Genomic DNA, 21,011 nt, shown 5'->3' on the forward strand with positions numbered 1-21,011 from the left:
CCCCCGCTTACACAACAAAACAACCCCACGAGATGGCGCTTGTCCTTGGGCATTCCCAAACCTTTCCACACCACCGACAGGGAAGGGAGTTTAAAAGGGGAAAAAATTAAACACCCCCGGGCTGGTTCGTGCTAGCAACCAGAGCGTGGCGCGGTGCCTGCTGGGAAATGGAGTTTTTGGAACCTCAAGATGCCTGCTTTGCTTGGAGAAGGAGAACTACAATTCCCGGAAGCCTTTGCGCCCTCAGGCGGTCATAGGGACGCCCAAAAGATCCAGGGAAAGGGGTGTGTGGGTGCGTGTGCATGTACTGGTTGCTTTTTGAGCTTGCTGCAAAGGAAGGAACAGGAAGCTCAAAAGAGGGGGGGCGGGGAGGAGCAGCAGCAGCAGCAGAGGCAGAGGCTGCCGGACTCAAGAGGGAACTGCTTAACAGCTTTGCGGGGAGAAAGCATCTCCGAGAAGAGAGTGGATCAGGCGCTGCCTCGGGAGAGAAACTTTGCAGTAAGTTTGGATTCCGGGGGAGAGGGATCTGCAGGGCTGCTCGGAGGGGAGGGAGGGAGTTGCCAGATGACCACAGATAAACAACTTGCCGTGGCTCCTGTGCTCTTAAAAGCCGCCCTTGAAACAAGCAGAGCGGCAGCTGCGATGGCTTGGCGTGCCAGATCCACGACAGATCCCAGCCGCAGCCCCTCCTGGCAGGTGGACAAAGGGAGCCTAAAATGTGGGCTTTTGCGCGCGGCTTCCCTGCAAAACGGGCACAGCTGCGGGAGGCCGGTGCATAAGTTGGCAACTCCTCTCTGGTGGCAGGGAGCTACCAGGGGCGTTTTGTGGGACTCTCTTGTATTTCCTATACCTTCCCACCCGGCTGCGAATGTTTAAATGTGCTCAGTGGGTGGAGGACTGGCTTCAAGCTATTTCCAAGGGTTGGTTAGGCGAGGAAGGGTCTTTTAGAGGAAAGGGATTAGGTGACCCAAATATCTATTTATCATCTATCTATCTTTTGCTTTGGAGGGATTTTATTGGCAGAGTTTGCTAAACAGGACAGCTGGGTTCCCCAATCCAAGCAGAACCTGCAAGGCTTAAAAAATAAGAAAATATTGGTGGCTATTGATGGGATGTTTGGCCAGCAAAAGGGGGTAAGATGAGGTTTAATCAGGACATTTCTTGAGCATGGATAGCCAGGCTCAGGAATCTCCTCTTGCTGTGGGCTGAGAAGGATCTCTGCATGATTTTTCCCCTCTCCAGAATTTAGAAGAAGAAGAAATCCTCCCAGAGTGGGGCTGGCAATCTGCCTTCAAACTGAGACATGGGTTGTACAGACCTTTAACTTGGTACCATAGTTATTTACGCTTTTTTCCTGTGGATTTGCTGCTGTTTCCGCCCACTTTGTGCCTCTGGTATGGGAGATTTATACCAGAAAAGGTTAAGATGCTGTTGGTACCTGTTGATTGTGTGGGACATCCGTGTTGTTTTGGAAAGAAGCTGGGGTTTTCTCTCTCCTTCCCAGAATGGATGAGAATGTTGAGGATGCCTAGGCAACCCTTAGAGAGCAGTCCTAGTACTTGGATTTAAGTCCCATTGAATTCAGTGGGACTTTACTCGCAGGCTAAGTGGGCTTAGGATTGCAGCTTTATGGGATAATCATAAATTGATGCCATTCTGTGGATGACCTCTACCAGCATCTCTGTGTGTCTCTCTTTAACTATATGTTTATTTAAAAGCGTTTATAAGCCGCTTAAATATAACCCCCCCAAGCAACCTGAAAGCAATAAGAAATACAATCAAAGCAAAAAACAAAGCATGAAACCAGTGAAGCAGTAATGAAATGGGACTTCAGGGCCAACATATTAAAATGTACTTCAATTTATTTTTAAAATGCATGCATATAAAATTTCTAGTTGGTTGGCTTTGTGATGCTTGCTTTGTTTTTTTTTCCACCTTCCCAAAATATTCATAATTGTTATTTCAGTTATGAATCACTTTTCATGAAACACCCCAAAGTAATGAACAAAGTGTGTGTTGGATGGGGTTGGGAAGGAAATCAGCAATATAAAGATGCAGGGTTGTAGTCCTACACAGAGTAGACCCATCAAAATTAATGAATCTAAGTTAGCTATGACTCTTAACCCCAGTTGGTCTCCTCTGAGTAGGGCTAGCATTGGATACCACCGTTTATATATATATATATATAACATATATATACATATATATATATATATATATATATATACACATATATGTATATATGTATATATATATGTATATATATATGTATAAAAATCAGTTTCAAATCTGGTATGAATAAAGAATGGATAAAATAAAATACGTCCACTTAAAAAGTTGTTGGAAAATGAAATTTTAGTGCATGTTGCTGTTCTTGTACATTCCTTTTAACGCATCTTAGGTTTTTTCAATGGAGAAGGTACTATAATTTTTTTAAAAAATAATTGGGAATAATTATAATTCCTGGTTCTATATTACCTGGTACTTTTTGCAGAGTGAAATAAGAGGGGGGGGGGTCCTTGCCATAATTTAGTCCTACTCAGAGTAGACCTATTGAAGTTCATGGACAGAGCAGAATTTGGGCCATTGATTTCAGCCTGGTTGCTGTGAGCGAAATGTGGCTGGATGCGACCCCCAAGGGCCTTACAATTTTAAGTATTAGATGGAGGAGTGCAGGGAATGGCTTGCAGGGTGTGTGTGTGTAAGGGAGAAATGAAGGTGACAGATGACTTTTCGGAGAGAGTGAAGATGCGAGCTGCTTTTTTCTGCCAGGCCAGGCTTCTTCCATCCAACCTGGGATTTCTCTCTCTGAGTTGGAAAGGCTGTTTGGGGTCCTTTGGCAGGGATAGATCTGCTTCATCCCCTGTTCTCGGTCCCTTTAACAGGTCAGGTATGGTGTAGTGGTTAAGAGCGGTAGTCTCGTAATCTGGGGAACCGGGTTCGCGTCTCTGCTCCTCCACATGCAGCTGCTGGGTGACCTTGGGCCAGTCACACTTCTTTGAAGTCTCTCAGCCCCACTCACCTCACAGAGTGTTTGTTGTGGGGGAGGAAGGGAAAGGAGAATGTTAACCGCTTTGAGACTCCTTAAAGGGAGTGAAAGGCGGGATATCAAATCCAAACTCTTCTTCTTCTTCAGGGATTGAATCTTGGGACTTGCTTCTTTCAACAATCCTTCTCAGCAGAGACTTTTCACCCTAGTCAGTATCTGAATTTATTCAAAATAGTTATTTGCGTGTGTGTATGTGCATGGGCAAGGGTGGCGCTGTGGGTTAAACCACAGAGCCTAGGGCTTGCTGATCAGAAGGTTGGCGGTTCAAATCCCCGTGACGGGGTGAGCTCCCATTGTTCCGTCCCTGCTCCTGCCAACCTAGCAGTTTGAAAGCACGTCAAAGTGCAAGCAGATAAATAGGTACCACTCCAACGGGAAGGTAAATGGTGTTTCTGTGCGCTGCTCTGGTTCGCCAGAAGCGGCTTAGTCATGCTGGCCACATGACCCAGAAGCTGTACGCCGGCTCCCTCGGCCAATAAAGCAAGATGAGCACCCCAACCCCAGTCGGTCACGACTGGACCTAACGGTCAGGGGTACCTTTACCTATGTGCATGGACATGCACACACAATTGTGTGAACTTTTATTTTTGGTTACTGCTGTAGAGAGAGAAAATCTGTACCTGCTGCTTTGCAACACATTTTTGGAAAAAGAAAAGGCTTAGGAGTGAACCCTACACAGATCCAGAGTGGAGTCACTAAGACTGGCACTTTGTACGCCTACTTTCAGCAACTGCTGCAGCCAAGCAGGTGCCAAACGTTTTGCTCTGCTTTCCTTTGGACCACATTAGCAAGGCCAAGAAGGGAGTCCTGTTGTTTGGGCAGCCCAGGACCTCCATGCAATGCATACTGCCCAGGTTTGTGCCCTGGGGAGGTCACCTCAGTGCTACTAACAGAGCGGTTTGACTTCACCCCCAGAGGCGTACTCCATTGTCTCTTGAGACAGAGGCCAAAAACAAGCCAATTGTTTTGTATATAGTTTTTAATGTTCTGTGAAAAATCTCTTTGAGCAGAGGTCACAAAACGGTGGATCACCAGCTTTGCCTGCAGGGGGTCCCAGGTCTGATCTCCCGGGGCATCACCAGGTTGGGCTGAAATCCTGGGGATCTTCTGTCCGTCCCTGCGGACCTGGGATTGATAACCCTCGGGTCTGGAACCCAACTGCGGCTCTCCAGGTCTATTCTGTGGTCTCCGGAACTCTTCACACCCACTTTGAGTGTTTTTGTCTGGCTGGAACGGGTCCTTGAACTCTGCGCATGCCTCATGGCTTGCCCACATGGAGGACAGGAAGGGGTGTGTATGTGTGGAAAGCAGCCTTCTGAACAAAGCGGACATTTACATTCATTGTTCCACCTGCTCTCGCCTTCCCCACACCACTAGCATCTGGCCCCTGGAAGGCTTCTCAGAAGTTAACACAGCCCCTGTGCTGCAGAAAGTTTCCCTGTCCCCGGAGTTGACAGTGGAGAACAAACAGTGGTTTGTCTTTCCCTCCAGTTTCCTAAGAGCCACCTTGCCTCCTTCCGAAATATTCCAGGCAGCCAGTCGTTGGGAATAAACGCTTTCTGTACAGTTGGGTGCTCACTCGCCAGTCAGTGTCGCTAAACCCCAATCATTTTTCTCTCCTTTTTGTTTATACACACACACACACACACACACACACACAGAGGATCTCAGTGTTGAGACAGTTCGCTACTCAATTCGTTCTGCTTCCTGGCAGTTGTTGCCCTGTGGGCCTGAGACCATCAGGGCAGATTAGGCTTAACTCCCGCTGATCTGCTCTTGCTTCGGGAGAAGGGCCCGCTCCTTGCGAATCTGGGGGGAACATAGGCTGCCCTGACCTCGTGTGTGAATGCGGCCCTCTGGGCATATCTGTCTGGCCCTCGGGACCCTCCCCAGGCCCCGCTCCTCACAGTCCTTCACTCCCACCCATCTCAAACAGTGTTGCCTGACTGGAATGTATTCTAGAAAAATGGGGGGCAATTGGCTGTTGTTTTCTTTCTGGGCCCAGGAGCAACCATAGCACAACCTGAACCCTTCATAGAAACCTGTTATTGTTGTTGTTGTTAATTCAATTTATATACCGTCCTTTATCGAAAGATCTGAGGGCGTTGGACAACATTAAAGACACATTACAAAGCATCAATGAGAAAAGCGTAATAGAAACAGTAAAAAGCATGGTGACAAACAGCCTAATAGTAGAATAATCATCATACTAACAGCGCTCTTTTGCAGGCCATAGATTATTTAATAGCCATTAGCCTGGGTGAAGAGGAATGTTTTTGCCTGGAGTCCAAAGACATGTAATGATGGCACCAGGCGAGCCTCCTTGGGGAGAGCATTCCACAATCGGGGAGCCACCACAGAAAAGGCCCCTTCTCGCGTTGCTGCCCTCCAAACTTCTTGGGGAGAGGGGACACAGAGAAGGGCCGCAGATGACAAGCACAGGGCCTGTGTCCGTTTGTGTGGGGAGAAGCTGTCCTTAAGGTATCGAGGTCCTGAGGCGTGTTAAGTCCCAGTCTCTTCCTTAGCTCCATCTTAAAGCCATGGACTAAATGCAGGTTTCGATATCAAGCCAGCTTCTCCCCCGCTCCCCTTAACTTCCAGCCTGATGTGGAACTGTGGTGAACTCGAAAGCTTTCTTGCAAGTTCATAGCATCGTGGTTGATCCTTAAATGCTCACCTGTGGATTTTGGTTTTTTTAAAATTTTTAAATGCTTTATTGTTCATTTTCCATATATATACAACACATAATTATCTTCATTTCAATCAGTCCAATAAGAATGTCCATGTTCACAAAAAACGCATACAAATTCAATTATGCGTTTTCTACACAAACCTATGACTTCCCATCCTCTCCATATTTCTTTTATAATAAACATCTTACTTTAATTCATCATTATTTTTAAAAATTCTCTTTTTCTATTTTGATATCGTTTTCTTTCATACACGTTAGTTACAGAAATCATTCAAAGGCAACTACTGTGCTCAGATTACAACTACTTTTCAAATAAATCTTGAAATTATTCCATTCTAAAATGAACTTTTCGGGTTTTCTAATCAACCGATGTGATTTCTGTGGCTTCTCCCAACCCCCTCCACCTGCCACCTGTTACTTGAGATCCTTTAACTTGTGATGGGTTACCTTTCCCAGATCACATTCCCTTCTGGGAAACCTTCCAAGGGCCACATGCCAGTGGCAGGGGCCGGAATTAAAAATGGGCAGAGGAATGAATTTCCATTTTACCTTTGCCAATGGGACTATTTTCCACACACACAACTCTGTAGCCTCTCTCCAGGCAAGCAGGAAGCATGCTCAGAGTTTAAGGACACGTTCCAGTCAGGCAAAAATGCTCAAGGAGATTGTGAAGCAGGGCTGGTGAGGAGGGAGAGTTTGGAGGGGTAGAAGATAGACAGACCTAGAGGGCTACATTTCTGGGCTTCAAGTTCCCCATCCCTTCTGTAACTGGACACACTGCCGCTGAATCTGGGACCTTCTCTGTGTACCATAAGTTCTCTACCCATTTTATGGAGACCTTTTCTGGGTGGTGTCAGAAGCTCAGATATATCAGCTAGGCACCAAGTGTCTCCTTAAACCAAAGTTGCAGTTGCCAACACGGAATGTCTAGTTGCCATTTTGGGGCAAGAGGGCTCTAAAGTCTTAGGTTTCAAACGATGCACCAAACTGTGATCAATTCTCAGTTAAACATCTGGCTAGTTCAGTTGACAGCCTTGAGCTAGGTTAAGCGCTTTGAGAACTTAAAGAAGGAAAGTCACTTTGATCCAGGGACAGCCCACATCTGTATTGGCCTATTCCAACCTCTTTTTCTTAGTGGTGACTGCTTCTTCTCAGGCTGCCCAGAAAAAAGCGTTTTGGTTCCAGAAATTCATTCCTATGGTGCGGATAAAATATAACTGGTAGAATTCTACAGAATGGGGTATTAGTGTGTGAAAGCAGTCAAAATCCAAGGATCCTCAGGCATGCGCCTCCAGATGGTGGAAATGCCAGGCTCCGTTCAGGCACTCAGGCATCTTTGCTTGGTCGTAAGTGGTCGAAAGCCAGGTGCAAAATTTGCCTGGCTATTTTGAACACTGTTCGTGGGAGCCGATATTTTTCACACGCTGCTGGCTGAGTTGCCTCTTCCTTGACCCTATCCTTCGTTTGTTGTGTCAGGTGCTATAGAGAGAGGAAGTGCCTTATCTGAGTGGCCGAGCATCCTTGAAAATTGTGGTTTATGACCTGAAGGCCCTTTTGCATCAGTTGCTAACCCAGTCTTAGACATTAAGCCCTCTCCTTTTAGGAAAATGTTGTTCTTTAGTCATTTAGTCGTGTTTGACTCTTTGTGGCCCCATGGACCAGAGCACGCCAGGCACTCCTGTCTTCCACTGCCTCCTGCAGTTTGGTCAAACTCATGCTGGAAGCTTCGAGAACACTGTCCAACCATCTCGTCCTCTGTCGTCCCCTTCTCCTTGTGCCCTCCATCTTTCCCAACATTAGGGTCTTTTCCAGGGAGTCTTCTCTTCTTATAAGGTGGTCAAAGTATTGGAGCCTCAGCTTCAGGATCTGTCAAGAGTCTCCTCCAGCACCACAATTCAAAAGCATCCATTCTTCGGCGATCAGCCTTCTTTATGGTCCAGCTCTCACTTCCATACATCACTATTTAGGAAAATAGGAAGCTGCCGTTTCCCTTTGGTCTGTCTATCTACTACCATCTACCCAGTCAGTAGCTGTCCAGGATTTCAGACTTGGGGGATCGCAGCCTTACCTGGAGATGCTGGGGATTGAACATGAGATCTTCTGCATGCAAAGTTAACACTCTAACAACTGACCAACAACTCTTCCCCATAGATGATAAGGAATTGCAAGCAGTGGGCTGGTAGAGCAGTGGCAGAGTGTTCCATCCTGCGTCTGATCATGCTGGTAAAAGATGATTGCAGGCTACTTACTTACTGCCTTATTTGCAAGGCTGCTTTTCCCTATCCATTTATCACAACCGCTGCCACCAACCCAAACTTTTTAAAACAAAGCAAAAAACTTGACCCTTCTCCCCAAAGTTTACAGCTGCTACAGCTTCTCTGTACATTCATAGAGGTGCAGAAGGCATGTTGGATGGGGGTCTGGCTTTGGTCAGTTGTCCAACAAAGTTTATTTGATGTGACAGGGAGCATGGAGCTCAAGGTGGACTACATGGTTCTCTCCCCAACCGCACTCCCTTTTTTTAAATCCTCACAACAACCTTGCAAGGTAGGTTGGGCTGAGAAAGATGGTGAGTGGCGGCCAAGGTCACCCAGTGAGCTTCATGACCGAGTGTCGATTTGAACCTCAGTCTCTCAGATCCTGGTCCTGCGCTCTTAACCACTATACTTTACTGGACTTGAAATTTGCTTTAATGGGTTGCAAGAATTAATGGTTTGGTGTTTTCATCAAGGACATGCCTTTGTCACAGAAGTATATGGAGTAGATGTGTTTGCTGTTAGTTGCCCTGCTTTTTCCTAAGGGATACTTTTGCCCTTTACTTTGTTTTCTTGAGGTCCGGGCTCATGAGACGCCTTCGTAACAAAACAATTATGAAGTTTGGTGCTGATGCTGCAAAATGTTAACCCTGGGGGCACGGTGCTTTTTTCACCGTGAACCTGGCTGGGTCGTCTTTGAGGCACCGTGTTGGATAGGGTCCCTCCAAGAGCAAAGCACAGCGGATCGAGAAGTTATTAAATCGCCAAATCAGTGTTTTAAGGAGTCAAATGCGCTGACATGTTTAAAGGGGGGGGGGGCGGAGAGAGGCCTTCTCTTTGTCTCTCCCACTTCCCTTGTTAAAGCAATGCATTCATATCCCAAAGCAAAAGTTCAGGGCTTGACAAAAGCTTTGTCACTGATTTGACTTCCTTCCAAAAGCTCTGATGCTTGACCTAAAACGATATTGATCCCTTCTGCTTGTTTTGACGGTGTCAGCTGCTGGGTGTATGACAGCCAGGGTGGAAGCACAGGAGCTGGGGTACTGCTCTCCGCAGTCCAGCTCCCTGCAATTATTGACTTTGATTTGTAAAAAGAACCAAGTTCCTAGCCCATATGATGGCAAAGATGAGCTTGAAAAGTGGGCGATCAGAGAAGACTTCGTCTGCTTGCTGGTGGCAGAAGCTTAGGTAGTCTGCGTGACTCTGTGCCTTGCACAAGGAGAATAAAGAACGCAAGCTAGCAAAAATGAAAGCAGAAAGAGACTTTCCAACCTTAGAGGATTGGGAGTTTGGGGAAGCTGTGATAGCTGTTTTTCAGGGCCCAGGTAGTGAGCTGGTGGCTTTTGAAACTCCAGAGGTGGTTACCAAGAGGAAACAACCACACCCCAGCTTTCTCTTTTATCTGGAACATTCTTCTGATTACCCAGGGGGTGACTTCCCTCCTCCCCCTCCCCAACTTGCCACAGGTGACCAGGCCAGTGGCTAATTGCAAGGCTGGGTGGCAAAGCCAAGAAGGGGAGATGGGGAATGTTGTGCCACCACATTACCCGCCCGATCTTGTCGCCATAGCCTGAGTTAGTACAGACCACTGGCCGCATTCCCTTCTAGGGACCGCATGCTCGTAGTGGGCGGGGCCAGAGACAAAAGTGGGTGGGGCAGCAAATGTCAATTTTACAGTAGTTTCCTCACATGCACCTCTGTCCTGCGTCCAGGCAGGCAAGAAGGATTATGAGAATGCAAGGACACATTCTAGCCAATCAAAAACATGGCAGTGAGGGAGTGTGGCCTGAAGAGAATCCTGAGGGCCGGACAGAGGGCTGCAGGGGCACATTCAGCCTCTGGGCCTGAGGTTCCCCATCCTTCCTGTGTATACGCAGAGATGTGCTTATCTTGTTTTCTGCTGCTCCAGAGGGTAGGAACCAGACCAATCGATACGAATTACCAGAAAGGAGATTCCAGCTAACCATTAGGAGTACCTTTCTTGACCGTAAGAGCTCTTCGACTGTGGAATGGATTCCCTCAGAAGGTTGTAGGCTCTCCCTCATTGGAGGTTTTCCAACAGTCTTTAGCTGTAATTCCTGTACAGTGGTACCTCGGGTTAAGTACTTAATTCGTTCCGGAGGTCCGTTCTTAACCTGAAACTGTTCTTAACCTGAAGCACCACTTTAGCTAATGGGGCCTCCTGCTGCTGCTGCTGCGCCGCCAGAGCACGATTTCTGTTCTCATCCTGAAGCAAAGTTTTTAACCCGAGGTACTATTTCTGAGTTAGTAACCTGAAGCGTATGTAACCCGAGGTACCACTGTATTGGTGTGGGTTGGACATGATGACCCTTGGGGGTCCCTTCCAACTCCACAGTTCCATGGTTTATATCTGCACAGCATCACTTCACAATACAGGGCATGCTTGCTGATGGGAGGGAGTGATGCTCAGTGAGTGTACTTAAAAGGTGGTGGTGTTGCCAGGACAGGGGTACCCAGAAGTGATGAGCTTTCCTTATTCAGCTGTACAAAAAGAATCCAAAAGCAGCTAGATCGCAAGGCTGGCTGGCTGGCAATAAGGGAAGCACCCATCTTGGCTATGAGTCCTGGAAGGCCTTTCCCCACTTGGCCTGGGAGGGCAGAGCCTGGACTGACTCCAACTGCAAAAGCTGAGGTTGCTGAACAGACTTTTGGGCTGGGGAGTTGCTGCTGGTTTTTTGTATCATCATTTTAGATCCTGTTATGATTTATGTGGAAATTGTTCAGTTCGGTTATATATTTTTAATGTTTTGCTTACTGTTTATGACTACTGTGGACGCTCGGGTTGCGAACGTGATCTGTGCGGGAAGCACGTTCGCAACCTGCAGCGTTCGCAACCCACAGCGCCGCGTCTGCACATGCGCCGGTCGCGACTTGGCGCTTCTGTGCATGTGCAAGTGCTGAAACCCGGAGGTAACCTGTTCCAGTACTTCCAGGTTCGGCACAGTGTGCAACCCGAAATCGCGCAACCCGAAGCATCTGGAACCCGAGGTATGACTGTACTTTTGTTGTAGTTATGTGGGGTTTTAGGTAAGCCGCCTTGAGCATGGTTTGAACTGTGGAAAGGTGGCATACAAATAAAATGATGTCTGTATGTCTCTGCTTTGTTCAGCTGACTTTGACGAGCCTTTGGGAGAAAAGGCTTGCAGTGACTCTAAGCCGTCAGTCCTGCTGGGGACTGCCAGAGACCCTTCTTTATTTTATTTTGAGGAGCATCCATTATTCAGAGAATTCTCTGGTGCCCTATATTAGATGCCCTATATTTTTTGAGTTTCCCAGTGTAGCTAGAATTCAGTTTCAGTGGCAGAGGCTTTTTTTTACAATCAGGAGTGGACATTTGTGGGGAAAAATTAATTAATGATTTGTGGGATGTGTGTGTGTGTGAAAAATTGGGGTGTACCTTGTGTGCATTGGATGGGTTTTCTGAATGACATGTTGTTGTTGTTGTTGTTGTTGTTGTTGTTGTTGTTGTTGTTTAGCCGTTTAGTCGTGTCCGACTCTTCGTGACCCCATGGACCAGAGCATGCCAGGCACTCCTGTCTTCCACTGCCTCCCGCAGTTTGGTCAGATTCATGTTTGTAGCTTCAAGAACACTTTCCAACCATCTTGTCCTCTGTCGTCCCCTTCTCCTTGTGCCCTCCATCTTTCCCAGCATCAGGGTCTTTTCCAGGGAGTCTTCTCTTCTCATGAGGTAGCCAAAGTATTGGAGCCTCAGCTTCAGGATCTGTCCTTCCAGTGAGCACTCAGGGCTGATTTCCTCAAGAATGGATGTGTTTGATCTTCTTGCAGTCCATGGGACTCTCAAGAGTCTCCTCCAGCACCATAATTCAAAAGCATCAATTCTTTGGCAATCAGCCTTCTTTATGGTCCAGCTCTCACTTCCATACATCAGTACTGGTCTGAATGACATAGGAAGACCCAATGGCCCATCTATTCCAGCATCCTGTTCTTACAGTGGTTCATCAGATGCTTCTGCAAAGACCATAGCCAAGACCTGAGCTCAACAGCAACTCTCTCCACTTGGCATTCCCTGTCGACTGGTAATCAGAGGCCTCCTTCCTCCAACAGTAGTGGGAGAAGATGGTCATTGTGGCTAGTAGATGAATCCTCTATGAATCTGTCTGATAACTTTTCTAAGACACCCAAGTTTGTGGCCATCAGTACATCTTCCTGGGAGCAAATCCCACAGTTCTCTCTGATGTGTGAAAAATTCCATTCTGAACCTCTGTTCTATCATGAGAGAAGAAGTATAACCTTTATCTCTTTTCTCAGCCCCATGCCTCATTTTATTCACCTCTATCAGGTGTGTCCCCCGCCCGCATTCACTTTATTTGACTCCTCCCCCCCCCCCAAAAAAAGTTTTACCGTTTCTTCACCGGTGAGCTGTTCCAACCCGTTGATCATTTCAGTCACCCTTTTCTGAACCTTCTCCAGCTTTTTCTCTCTTGCTAGTGTGTCCCTAGCCAAATCAGCAACTTTTATTTTTTTGCTGGTACGACATTATTTTGAGGGGCAAGGGAAATGCGGCCTCATTGCCAAATCTGGCCTTGGACAGACACGTGTCCTTCTGCCAGCTACTTGTTCCTGAGCTTTGTCAACAATGCAAGGCCCTGTTGACTCAGCCTGCGTAGTGCTGGAAATGACGGGATCTGCTAATATTTATGCGAATGTACCTCTTTCTGCATTTTGGCCACAGGTCAGAGGTTTGCACCCTGGACTAGAGGACCACCATGGTCTCTTCTGGCCGTGATTCTGTGAAGGGTGCATTGGTCCCCCCCCCCACACTCACCTTCCGCCTGTGGCTGCTAGAAGCTGTCAGCATGCGACAGCAGCAACCCCACCCCCCACCCCCCAGGGAATGGCTTCGACTGGCCAGCTAAACCAGCTGGTGGGTGAGACTAATAGTGGGTCCAACGGTCAAGAAGGTAGTTTCTGCATGTGATGTAGAGGGAAATGAGGGGTCGGATAGGGTTTGTCTAGGAGAAGGGAAACTCTGACCCACACCTCCGCTGCCAAGGCAGTTGGATGGCGCCTTGTATGACTTCTTCCAGCAACTCCTGCAGCCAAGCTAGTGCCAAATGTATTGCTCTGCTTTCCATCATCAAGGCTGGGTGGGGAAGGGTCTTGTCATCTGGGTAGCCCAGGAGTTACGTGTCAAGGCCCCGAGTTCCCCCATACAGTGGTACCTTGGGTTACAGACTTCTCAGGTTACAGACTCCGCTAACCCAGAAATAGTACCTCGGGTTAAGAACGTTGCTTCAAGATGAGAACAGAAATCGTGCGACTGCAGCGAGAGGCCCCATTATCTAAAGTGGTGCTTCAGGTTAAGAACAGTTTCAGGTTAAGAATGGACCTCCAGAATGAATTAAGTTCTTAACCCGAGGTACCACTGTATGTTGAATAATAAAACACATGGACACCAGTATTTTAGGTTAATGGGTGAATTAAGGTCACAACTTCATTGGTTAGAGATTGTGAGTGGTATTGGTTTAGGCACTGGAAATAAACAGACTATATCTGACTCCTACCTGCCATGCAGGAAGTACAGTAAGGGTCTACCACCAGTAAGGGGAACCCTGTTAATGTACATCAACTGAGAGCTCCCCCAGGATCCCCATGGGGTCGTGGCATGGTCCTAGCCCCTACCTGGGCCTTGAACAAGGTCCACACCTCCGGATCCCTGCAGGGCAGCGGTTCTCAACCTGTGGGTCCCCAGATGTTGTTGGTCTACAACTCCCATCATCCCTGAGCTCTGGCCTTGCCAGCTAAGGGTGATGGGAGTTGTAGTTCAACAACATCTGGGGACCCACAAGTTGAGAAAGGCTGCTCTAGGGGCATACCCTTAAAATGGAGGGGCAGGTGATGGCCACACCTCCCCTCCCCAGAACCAGGTTTTACCACTGCCTAACCGCCACTCGCTCCTGCCAACCTAGCAGTTCGAAAGCACGTCAAAGTGCAAGTAGATAAATAGGTACCACTCTGGCGGGAAGGTAAACGGCGTTTCCGTGCGCTGCTCTGGTTCACCAGAAGCGGCTTAGTCATGCTGGCCACATGACCCAGAAGCTGTTTGCCGGCTCCCTCGGCCAATAAAGCGAGATGAGCGCTGCAACCCCAGAGTCGGTCATGACTGGACCTAATGGTCAGAGTTCCCTTTACCTTTACCTTTTAACCGCCACTCGAGCCAAAGGCTCGCTGCCAATACCCTCACAACTGCACAACACCTAATGCCCTCAATGACATCGGCCAACCAAACATCATTTCCCCGATCGGAAAGATGTATGCCATCGTCACGGAACAAGGCCTCTTTGACGAACATAATGCCGGGGTCACCCGGACTTTCAGCATTTCCACCTTCCGTGTAACTGCTCGATTGATGAGTTTCCTGGCCTTATTAGTGGCAGCTGGGCAAAGACCAGGATTGCGCCCCCAGAGGTCACTTCTGTCTGGTTTCACTTCACCCCCGGAGGTGCGCTCCATTCTCTCTTGAGACAGGAGGGGCGTTCAGAGGGCAAAAAAAAATTTAAAAAATGCATTGGTGTTTGTCCTTTCTTTGCAAACTGAAGGTGTAAAGTCCTCGCTTTCCATCTGTCTGTTTACCCTCTAAACATGGTTGTCCAACTCGATTGTTAAAAGACCTAAAAATGCAACCTCAGGAGTTGGCATATGAGTCCCTCCCTCCCTCCCCCTCTCTTTTGTACTATTTACTGGCAACAAAAGGTGACCTCAAACCTGCCAAGGGTGTCTGCTTTGTTCTGTAAAGGTTAGGAGAATGCAAGGTGGGTAACTACAGGGAAAGAAAATGGCAGGTGGTGTTCATGGCCCTAACTCCGTGGTTAGATCATCTGCTTCACATGCAGAAGGCCTCAATTTCATTCCACAACAACTCCCAAGTAAGGACTGGAAATGTCCCCCCCCCCCCCAGAGAGGTATTGCTGGTCACTGAGCTAGATGGACCAATGGCCTGACTCAGTATGAACTTCCTATGTTCCTAAAACCTGGTTAAAATTGTTGGGTTGCTGTTGTTTTTTAACAGACCTGCCAGCTACTAACCAGTCAGTTGCATTGACTGGTTTAAAATGGCTCTGCTGTAAAAGCCTTTGGGCCTTCCCTTCCCTCCCTGCTCACATCCTTTATTTTATGGTGTTTTTATTTACATCTCACAACAATGCAGGGCAGTTCAGCATCCCCACAACAAGCCAAGGGGACATTTCACATGCAAAGGAGTAGCTAAGGGCAGTAGCTCAGGGGTAAAGCATTTGCCTTGCATGCAGAGGGTCCCAGGTTCGATCCCTGGTGTCTCCAGGTATGGTGGGGAGAAACTGCATTGCTGGGGGTTGGATAAGATGACCCTCGGGGTCCTTTCCAATTTTATGATTCTATGCTCCATCCTTAACTAAAGTCACATCCACACCACGCATTTTAAGCACATGGCTTCCCCCAGGGAATCCTGGGAATTGTAGTTTAAGGGTGCTGGGAGTTATATCTTTGCAAGGGCGAACGGTTCTTCTCATGATTCTTTAGGGGAAACCCTGTACTTTAAATATGTAGTGTAGATGTACCCTAAGAGTGAGTCCAGGTGGTCACTCTTTTGTGTGTGGTGTTTAATCACATACTGGCAAATTTGGTTTACGCAATTAAAGTTGATTCACGCCCACTTTCTCTCCCCCCCCCCCATACCCTGGTCTGTTTGCAGTAAGGAGAGTGGTGGGGAAAGCTTTGGGGAGCGTGGGGGTAACGATTGCTCGACACCGCATCATTGAATGATGGTTGAAAAAGACCTGCTATGGCATTACATTTTTTTATACAGTGGTACCTCAGGTTACATACACTTCAGGTTACATATGCTTCAGGTTACAGACTCCGCTAACCCAGGAATAGTACCTCGGGTTAAGAACTTTGCTTCAGGATAAGAACAGAAATCGTGCTCCGGCAGCGCAGAGGCAGCAGGAGGCCCCATTAGCTAAAGTGGTGCTTCAGGTTAAGAATACTTTCAGGTTAAGTACAGACCTCCGGAATGAATTAAGTGCTTAACCTGAGGTACCAATGTACTGTGTTGATCATACCTTGCTGCTGCAGCAGCTATATATTTTTTTAAAGGAGGTTTATCGAGCACAGTAAAATAACAATTTTACAGGGAAAGAATAGATTTTGAACCGGTGAACAACTGTAACAAAAAAGGTTTTATATAGAGGGAAACTGGAGGAGCTGTCAGAAGCCTAAGAACCAAAGTAACTTTTTAAAACAGGATGATTGCAAGGAAATAAATCTTTGCCTGGATGGCTTAGGAGCTGGGTGAGCTACAAACTGGAACCAAACTCTCTGCAAAATATATGGCTTATCCCCCTAAGGCCTATCACAGAATTCCCGAAAGGCTGTGTGGTGAGAGGAAAGTACTCTGCCCGTACTCAGGTCATATATTTTTTTTCTTTGCATATTACTACGTTTATATTACAGTGGTACCTCGGCTGTTTTGGGACTACAATTCCCATCATCCTTGACCACTGCTCCTGTTAGCTAGGGATGATGGGAGTTGCAGTCCCAAAACAGCTGAAGGGCCAAATTTGGCCATCACTGTCTAAAGGGTCAGTTTCATTTAGCCCTTAAATGAAGGCTAATGTGTCCCTGGATGATTATATTCATTTACAGTGGTACCTCGGGTTAAGTACTTATTTCGTTCTGGAGGTCTGTTCTTAACCTGAAACTGTTCTTAACCTGAAGCACCACTTTAACTAATGGGGCCTCCTGCTGCCGCCGGGCCGCCGGAGCACGATTTCTGTTCTTATCCTGAAACAAAGTACTTAACCTGAAGCACTATTTCTGGGTTAGCAGAGTCTGTAACCTGAAGCGTCTGTAATCCGAGGTACCACTGTATCTATCTGCGGAACTTGCACTCTTCCAGGTGCCACTTAATTCCCTTTCCGTGTTTGTAAAAAACCAGCCTTTTAGTGTGGCAGCACCTAAACTCTGGAACTCCCTGCCTATTGACACCACTGCGCTCTTTTTGGCGCATGCGAAAAACGTTTTTGTCCCTACAAGCCCACGCAGACATGTGGAATGTGGGTGCCTCTTTCAATCTGTTGTTTTTTATAGCGCCGATTTTATCCTTTGATTGTTGCGTAGGGTCGTTTCTGCTGGTCATCTTGCCGTTTTAGTCTCTCTGCAAACCGCTTTGTGCGGCTTCCCTCCCCAATCAGGCGGTGTATAAATTTTATGGAATGCGTGAAATGAAAACAGGCCCCTTTGGGGAAGCGGGTGGGAGGGGCCAAGTGCCCAAGAGGCGTGGCTAGAGGAGAGGGAAGGGGTGGAGCCATGAGACAAGCACTACCCTCCGTCCTGATCTCTCCTCTTCAACCGCTGCTTTAAAAAGGCAAGCTGTGGGTGCAAAACAGAGACGTGGTCTGCCAGGAAAGGGGCCTGGATAATTGAGCTCTTCCATCTATGGTCTTTGAAGGGAGCGTGTGCCTCCTCGCTGGGTCCAGCCTCCTTTGCAAAAAGAAAAAGCGAAGGCTGGACTTGCATGTGTGTGTGTGTGTTTTTCTTTAAAGGGAAAGTGACTGCTGCGTTTTGCCTCCTCATCCCCCTTGCCTCCAGTCATTCAGCTAAAAAAGGGGGGGGGGAGAAGCATCTGTTTTATGATTCCCCCCCCCCCATAAAGCAGCTTCTCCTCCTGGAAAAAGGAGGGTTTCCCAGCCCCCCCCCCCCCCAAGCTCCCTTCTTGCAATTGCCGAACGGATTTTGATGCATCCGTGACACTTCTCTTTCTGACAAGCAGCAGCAGCAGCAGCAAACAGGAGGAAGGAGAGAGCTTGCTTGACAGGTCCGGGGATCCGGAGAAGACAGGGTGGCTTGGGCGGGTGCCAGCGACCAGCCGGGAGGACTCGGCGGAGCCTTTAAAATTGCGTTGAGGGTCTCTCACACCGCCAGCCTCTCTGTTTATCTCACGACACCTTTGTTGGGTCTAGCCCAGAAATCTGGCAGCTCTTAATCTGGCGGCCCCAGGGAAATAATCCAATTTTGAGGAACTGGACGGCGTCTGATAGCAGCTGCTGAGCGTTCTCTAGAGACCTCGAAACCGCCACCTCTGGACCTCGAAACCACCATCTCACCCACCCGTTCTGTTGCAACCTGCTTGTGTCAGCCTTGGCTTTAAGCTTCCAGAAGAACACTCTGGTACCCAAATGGCAGCATAAACAAAACCTCAGGATCTCACTACCCATCCTCTAGTTACTTTGGAAATTGCATCTTTTCTTCTCCCTATTTTTTTTAAATAAGTGCTATTTTTTATTTTTCACGTGGGCCTCTTAAAGGATATTGTTGCTGTTTTTTTCTGTCTTGATTTGTTCCCATAATTTCCTGCCCCATTGCAGTTCCAGTCCTGCAAGGATTTTGGGGAGATACTTTTTGGAGAATGGGGTGCAAAATGGACGCACTATGAATTGGGATTTTGTGGCTGCTTCCTTGGGCGTGAATTGTGGTGCCATTGGAGAGACCATAGAGATAAACTCTAAACCATCGGCGAGGAGACAATTTAAATATAGGCGCCATAGTGAAGCAGCACTTGCTGTCCTGCTAACCGATAAACTTCCAGATGTTGTTGCTTCGGCTTTTTCCTAGTACTCCACTGAAGATACCTCCCGACTGATCATGCAGGTGAGAACATACGTATCTCACGATTCCACAGGAGCCGAGGGGTGAAGCCTGGAATGCTGCTCCTAGGGAATCTCAGCTTTCATTTTTAAAAGCATCTGCCAAGTTTCTAGCCCTTATTGTTGCAGAGGGCAATGGCAGGTACAATCTCGAAAGCAGTAAATTTTTTGTTTTGTTTCATTTATTTGATTCACAGCATTTACGTGCCACTCGATTGTAACAAACCCTCTAAGCAGTTTACAAAAACTTTTTAAAAATTGAAGTGGTTAGAAAAGGACAGTTTTTTCAAAAAACAGGTGTTAATTAAAATTGGCAAATTAAAACCCATGCCCACATACTACCTGTCTGGAGAGCCTTGCCTGAACAAAAATGTTTTAGGCAAGCACTGAAAAGAGTTCATTGAAGGCGTCTGCCTAATGTCAATAGGCACGGAGTTCCAAAGTCCATGTGCAGCCATACTAAAAATCAGTGTCACTTCCTGGTGTACATACCTTCTTCTCCCCCTCCCCATCCCAACTCAACTCATGACTCAACTCTGACTAGCAAAAACATAATTAGCTACATCAGGTAAGAGATATAAGTTGCTTTAATTTGTGCAGTTTATGCAAGTGTTAATTTTGCATTGATTCCCACATTGGGTTTTTTGCTTGGCACCGAATTCACTGAGGTAGCACATGGTGTTTACGGTACTGCTGTATGTGATGAGAGCTGGCTGACGTTTGGGCCCTCGGGATGGTGTTGTAATACAGGTTGCTTGGACCTGAGCATGGTCAGTGGTGGTCAAGAATGCCGAGAGTCGTAGTACAACAACATCTGGAAGGCACCATGTTGTTCATCGCTGGCAGATGGCTTTGAAGCACCTTTCCACAGGTGCCTTTTATTTCTGTTGCTGTAACAGTTGAAACATCTTCAGGTCTGTGACTTTACTCTCTCTCCCATTTCCCTGCCATTTCTCTGTTAAAAATCCAGCATGTGACTTGACCGATAAAATATTCTGGAATGCCCCAATCTTGCTCATCTGGCTCGGTGTCATCTGGCAGCAGTTCTCTAGGACAGGGGCAGTGTTAGAAACTCAGATATATAAGCTAGGCGCCAAATGGCTCCTTAAACCAGGGTTGCGCTCGCCAAAATGGAATGCCTAGTTGCCATTTCGGGGCCAGACGGCTCAACAGCTGCATTTCTCAATATGGGTTCTTTGTTCCTGAACTTCATTCTGATTGTGCAGTTAAAATATAACAGGTAGAATTCTACAGGGTTTGTTGCTAGTGTGTGAAAACGGTCAAGATCCAAGGATCCCTAGGCCTGCGCCTCCAGGTGGAGGAGACATCAGGCGCCATCCTGGTGCCCGGGCATCTTCACTTGGTCGTAAGTGGCCAATAAAGGCCAACCATTAGGTCCAGTCATGACCGACTCTGGGGTTGGGATGCTCATCTCGCTTTATTGGCCGAGGGAGCCGGCGTACAGCTTCCGGGTCATGTGGCCAGCATGACTAAGCCGCTTCTGGCGAACCAGAGCAGCGCACGGAAACGCCGTTTACCTTCTCGCCAGAGCGGTACCTATTTATCTACTTGCACTTTGACACGCTTTCGAACTGCTAGGTTGGCAGGAGCAGGGACCGAGCAACGGGAGCTCACCCCGTCATGGGGATTCGAACCGCCGACCTTCTGATCGGCAAGTCCTTGGCTCTCTGGTTTAACCCACAGCTCCACCTGCGTCCCTAAGTGGCCAATAGTCAGGGCAAAACGTGCCTGGCGAATTTTGAACGCTGGGCAGGGGGAGGCAACCTCAGGCCTCGGGGACCAGTGTGGCCCCCAGGCCTCTCTATCTGGCCCTCGGAACTGAGACCACACCCTTTGTGGTCCCTGCTTTGCACCCTGAATGTTTTTGCCTGGCTGGAATGTGTCCTTGAGTTCTGATCATGACTTTTGCCTGTGTGTGTGTGTGTGTGTGTGTGTGTGTGTAGAAATTAGCCTACGGTCAAAATCTACGTTTGTTGCTCCTCCCACTTTGGCCTCTGGCCCTGCCCATCACTGAGAACATGGACCTTGTGTCAAAAGAGGTCCCTCCTCCCCACTCCTGCCCTAGGGTCTCAGGTAGAGTCCTTGCCCATCACCTGTTATCTCAGGGATGGGAAACTTCTGACTCTCCAGACGTCGTTGGACTTCATCAACCTCAGCCAGCGTGGCCAACGGGAGCTGTCGCCTCTACAGTTATCTGGTCCCTCACCCTTCTGCTCCCTGAGCCTTTTAACGAGAGATGCTGAGGATCTTCAGGAGGGACTTAAAAGCATTCCTGTTCACCGAGGCATTTGATGGCTCAAGCGCACTCTCCCTGGCCACCTTGACATCAT

At 47.8% G+C, this 21,011-nt stretch overlaps 1 protein-coding gene across 2 annotated transcripts in view; it reads left to right on the plus strand.

Moving 5' to 3' along the window:
- Positions 1 to 231: 231 nt before the first annotated feature.
- The window catches only part of MIB2 (MIB E3 ubiquitin protein ligase 2), a 71,801-nt gene continuing 51,021 nt past the window's right edge, over positions 232 to 21,011 (plus strand). The window contains exon 1 of one of the 2 annotated variants that reach the window (XM_083453824.1): positions 232 to 498. The gene's annotated coding sequence lies outside the window, so the exon portion shown is untranslated. The remainder of the gene's footprint in view (positions 499 to 21,011) is intronic. The other variant, XM_083453827.1, reaches the window with a different exon arrangement.

This window comes from Podarcis tiliguerta (assembly GCF_965153285.1).
Source record: "Podarcis tiliguerta genome assembly, chromosome: 8".
NCBI classification, from domain to species: domain Eukaryota; kingdom Metazoa; phylum Chordata; class Lepidosauria; order Squamata; family Lacertidae; genus Podarcis; species Podarcis tiliguerta.